This window comes from Nycticebus coucang, chromosome X (genome assembly GCF_027406575.1).
Source record: "Nycticebus coucang isolate mNycCou1 chromosome X, mNycCou1.pri, whole genome shotgun sequence".
Lineage (NCBI taxonomy): Eukaryota > Metazoa > Chordata > Mammalia > Primates > Lorisidae > Nycticebus > Nycticebus coucang.
In genome coordinates, this window is record NC_069804.1 from 162,570,315 (window position 1) to 162,575,825 (window position 5,511).

Consider the following 5,511-nt stretch of genomic DNA (forward strand, 5'->3'; position numbering starts at 1 on the left):
TACTCAGTACCCCCTGTTCAAGCTCTGACACCCTAAGCCAGACCATCCTTCTTCCCCTTCACAGGAATGGCCTCCTCAGCCTGCTTGGGCCTTGTTAGGCCACACTGAGACTTCCTCTCACATGGATATCCCTGACTCACTCAGGCGCCAATTCCCCATGCCAGCCAGTCCCTGGTGGATGCTACCCCCTTTTTCCTCAGGCTTGGAGACCCCGCGGGAGGCCACCCCACACCCCAGGTGAACTCCCTCCTTCCTCCATGGGGTCTGGCCCTGCATGCCAAGCTGCCCCGTGTAGCCCCCATCATAACCCTGCCCATGCTCTGCCATCCCTCCTGGGAGATGCTATCCTGCATCCAAGTGGCTGCTGACTCCCCAGGACAGACTGGTCCCGACATGGATGTCCTGCTCTCTCCTACTCACTCGGACTCTGACTCCCTCTGCTTAGCTGCCCGCTGCAGGGGCCTGTGTGTGCCATCACTGCGTGTGCTTTGTCCAGGGTAATGCCCTCAAAGTGGGAGATCCCTACATGGAAACTCAAGGCTCCAAGACACCCAGTGGAAGTTACAAGGCCTCTTAGGCCACACTGGGCAGCAAGTCCCTGGGATCAGCCTATATTTAAGAGGAGGGGACCTAGACCTCCTATCTTAGGAGGAATGTTAAAGACTGAGCGGCCACCTTTCATCTCCCAGCAGGAGACGTGTTTCTCTTGCAGGCACTCTACTCTGAAGAACGAGTGTCCCAGGCAGAGTTGCTGGGTTGAAGTGCCAGGAGCAGTAGCATGATGAAGCCACAACTCTGGGGAGACAGAAGTACATGAGGATGATGGGCGATGGGATGTGGGTGCTTTTCTTCTGGTTGCCCTGTGAGGCAGACTTTCATAAACTAAAGACATTCTGAAAAGGATCATGAAGCACCAGTTAGCCCCATCCACCAGACCTCGGGTTTGTGCATGATTGCCTATGGATTCTTTTTTTTAGACAGTCTCACTATGTTGCCCTCAGTAGAGTGCCTTGGCGTCACAACTCACAGCAACCTCAAACTCTTGGGCTTAAGCAATTCTCTTGCCTCAGCCTCCCACGTAGCTGGGACTACAGGCACCCACCACAATGCCCAGCTATTTTTTTTTTTTTGGTTGTAGTTGTCATTGTTGTTTGGCAGGCCTGGGCCAGGCTCGAACCCACCACCTTCAGTGTATGTGGCCAGTGCTCTACTCACTGAGCTACAGGCGCCGAGCCACCTATGGATTCTTTTTTTGTCTTGGATGGGATGGAGCCTGTGTGCCTTCCCAATCTTTCTGTGGCATAACAGTGCTATTCTACATCCCCATGGTGTGAAACAGAGTCAATACCTGTGTCTTGTGACAGGCTGGACTATGGCTTTAATGCTTCATGTGCTAGATAGTGTGGGAGCCAGGATTCTGCAAAGAGCATGTTCAGTTCCAAGTGAAAGAGCATAGAATTGCAATTTCTTTCTTTCTTTCCCTTTCTTTCTTTCCTTCCTTCCTTCCTCCCTTCCCTTCCCTTCCCTTCCCTTCCTTCCTTTCCTTTTTTAATTTTTGGGACAGAGTCTTACTCTGTCACCCTGGATAGAGTGCCATGGTGTCATCATAGCTCACAGCAACCTCAAACTCCTAGACTCAAGAGATTCTCTTGCCTCAGTTTTTCTTCTCTTTTTCTTTTTCTTTTTTTTTATTTAGTAGAGACAGGGTCTCACTCTTGCTCAGGCTGGTCATGAACTTCTGAGCTCAAGCAATCTGCCCACATCAGCCTCCCAGAGTGCTAGGATTGTAGATATGAGCCACCAAGCCTGGCCTATTCTATTTTGATTATATAAATATTTTGTCCTATATCAGGAGCCACTTAGGTATTCTCCAAATAAATATGGTGACCATTGTTTTATCATGGCACACTCTTGAGAGTGAAAGAACATGCTACTATTATAATAATTATGACAATATAAGAGGCCGAAATCAGGGCTGTCCTTGGAAAAGAACTAGGATGGCCTTATCCATGAGCCAACTTTATGCTCAGTCTCCTCAATCAATCAGGCACAGCACTAGGCTCACGGGGCATTCAGGAAGGAAAGAAAACCTGGTTCTTGCCCTCTTGGAGCTTCCTACTGAATTGTGGGAGACACACCTGAAAAAAATCTGCATCCTAGGAACAAGTGCCAGGACCCTGGGCTGCAGCAGGACTTCGGAGGAGGTTCAGCATGGGTGGGGCCATCAAGGACATCCTCAAAAGAAGGAAGTACTTGGGATGGGTCTTAAAAGATAGGTGGATTGTGGGCATGTTCCCTTCAGCTAACATGTCACTCTCAATTGCACATGGACTCCATGCGTGGACAAGCCCAAGGAGGGCACAGAAAGGCAGCACACAGGCAAAGGGCGAGAAAATGCAGCGAGTAGGGAAGGCTGAACCAAAGGCCAACGAGGGGAGGGGGGGAAGGCAAGAGGAGCTGGGTGCAGAACACTTCGTGTGAATTTCCTTTTCTTTTTTTTTTTTTTTCCATTTTTATTTTTTTATTGTTGGGGATTCATTGAGGGTACAATAAGCCAGGTTACACTGATTACATTTGTTAGGTAAAGTCCCTCTTGCAATCATGTCTTGTCCCCAGAGGGTGTGAACTTTATTTTCAAAATTGGGTTTCATCCTAGAGACTTCAGTTCAGGTATGCCATCTTCTTCATAAGGGTGTTTTAACAATTGAGCAAATTGGAGTCCCAGCCTTTTTGTAGTCACTGTTCCCAACCTGGCCCAGCCTCAGACCTAGACATTTATGAAAGACCATGAAATTCTTCTGCTCAAAAATGTTCAAAGATCCCATTTTGTATTGTGGTCCTTAGGCAAGTTTGCAAGTCTCCTTCCAACCTGACTGTGGCTGGGCGAGGTAGCTCACGCCTGTAATCCTGGCACTCTGCGAGGCTGAGGCGGGAGGATCCCTTGAATGCCAGAGTTCTAGACCAGCCTGAGCAAGAGTGAGACCCTGTCTCTACTAAAAATAGAAAAACTAGCCATGAGTTGTGGCAGGCACCTGTAGTCCCAGCTAGTCAGGAGGCTGAGGCAGGAGGATCACTTGAACCCAGGAGTTTGAGGTTGCTGTGAGCTAGGCTGATGACATGGCATTGTACCCAGGGCAACAGAGTGAAACTGTCACAAAAAAAAAAAGAAGACAAACTCTCTCCTCACTATTTATAGGATGGTGCTTAGGCCAGCATTTAGTCCCCCATGGGCTGACAGGTAGCAAGCGCTGTTTCAGTTGCAGGTGACAGAAGCACAAATGCAGTCTGGCATGGAAACACTGTGAGAGCAGAGTCTTTTTTTTTTTTTTTTTTGAGACAGTTTCTCACTTTGTCACTCTCTGTAGAGTGCTGTAGCATCATAGTTCACAGCAACCTCAAACTCCTGAGCTCAAGAGATCCTCTTGCCTCAGCCTCCCAGTAGCTGGGACTCCAGGTGCCCGCTACAACGCCCAGCTATTTTTAGAGACAGGGTCTTGCTCTGGCTCAGGCTGGTCTTGAACTTGTGAGCTCAGACAATCTGCCCGCCTTGGCCTGTCAAAGTGCTGGGATTACAGGCATGAGCCACTGCACCCAACCAGAGACAAGAGTCTTTGCCTCTTTTTTTTCACCACTTTTTCCCCAGACCCTAGTATGGTGCCTGGAACTTAGAAGGTGCTTAATAAGCGTTTGTTGAATGAATAAATGAGATGAGCTTATAACAAAAAGCGTACAATATTTGCTCTGGTAATTAAGAGGAATGGGAAGGGAGTTGGCACCAGAACCAGCAACATTGGCTTGGTGTCTGTAGCATGGTGGTTAGGGCGCCAGCCACATACACTCAGGCTGGCAGGTTTGAACCCAGCCTGGGCCTGCTAAACAACAATGACAACTGCAACAAAAAATAGCCAGGCACCGTGGCAGGCGCCTGTGGTCCCAGCTACTTGGGAGGCTGAGGCAAGAGGATCTCTTAAGCCCAAGAGTTTGAGGTTGCTGTGAGCTGTGTCACCATGGCACTCTACTGAGGGCAACATAGTGAGACTCTGTCTCAAAAAAAGAAAAAAAAGAACCAGCAACATCGCTGTTCCTCCCCTTCCCCCATAGCCACATCCAGCTCCAGGTTTAGAAACCACAGAAGCAGACAATCTCCATTTCAGTATTAAAAAAAAAAAATTCCAGTAAGTACTCTACTTGGTTAGGCTAGGATCTCTTGAACTTTCTTTAGCACAACTAACACGGAAAGGAGGATGGGATAGTCTGATTGGCGCGACCTGGGTCACATGCCAGGCCGGAGGCAGTTTACTGTGACTGGCAGCCCTTCCAGAGTCCCATGATTGCGGTGGAGGAGGAGCAGTTCACCAAAGGAAAGAGCTAGGGAGCTGTTATCAGAAGACAAGGAGGAGCGGGTGCTGGCAGGAAAAATAAACAGAAAGCCAAATGTCTAGAGAGACTAATGCATAAATACTCCCTTGGAATGAGACTGGAGTGGGAGGGAGTCCTGGGACTGCAGAAGGGGGCCTGCAACAAACTTGAAATTTATTTTGAGCTCTCAGTTTTATCTTTTTAAATTTGTGTTCATTTTTACAGAAAAACAATGCCTTTAATTACCATTGAATCGAATCTGTGCTCTAGGAAGTTGTGTCATATGTATTTTGTGGCTTTTTGCACCCCTTGGGACACTGTCTTAGACCCTCACGGGTCTGCATAGACCACATTGAGAAGCAAGATTTGACCTAAACAGTTTCTTCGAGACCATCTCCTGACTTCTCTGGTGGTACACCGCATCCATTCCTGCCTAAGCCTGTACTCATGCCATTTCCCCCCAACCGTAATGTCCTTCTCTGTCCTTATTGCCTCTTCTGGCCCCACTCACTTAAAAAAATAGAGACAGGTCTAACTTTGCTGTCCTGGGGAGTTCAGTGTCTACTCACAGCCTGGTATTGGCACACCACAACCTCCTCAAACTCCTGGGCCCAAGTCATCCTTCAGGAGGCCAGGCCTCAGCTTCCCCAGTAGCTGGGACAAAGACCCAGTGCCACCATATCAGGTGTCACCCACTTTTGAAAGTGCTCACACCTCCAAAGTCCCATTTCCTTAATAGAGTCTGTAATGTATTAAAGTGGAAAAAGCCCTAGACAGGAAGACTCAAGTTCTAAGGCTGCCACCGATTCTCTACACATCTCTCTGTGAGTCATTTCCTCTTTGCAACTCCGTTTCCTGTTCTTGAAAATGAGGAGCTAGACGTCTGTAAAATGAGGGGTTGGACCCTCTTGGCAAAGGGAAGCTCCTTCCTCCTTCTTAGCCCCTCTTGGTTTACTCCCAAGCAGGAGTGCTCTCTGTACAGGCCAAATTTGAGGACATTTTATTGGTTCAGAAATTCAGGGGATGGAGCTTTTTTCACTGGGAAATGAAAAAGTTTTGAGATTAGTGCTCAATTTGGGGAGATCGCTCTCTCTCTCACCTTCTTTCTTTGGACTGGAAGCAAGACCTCCCATTTAGAAAGGGGTCCCTCCC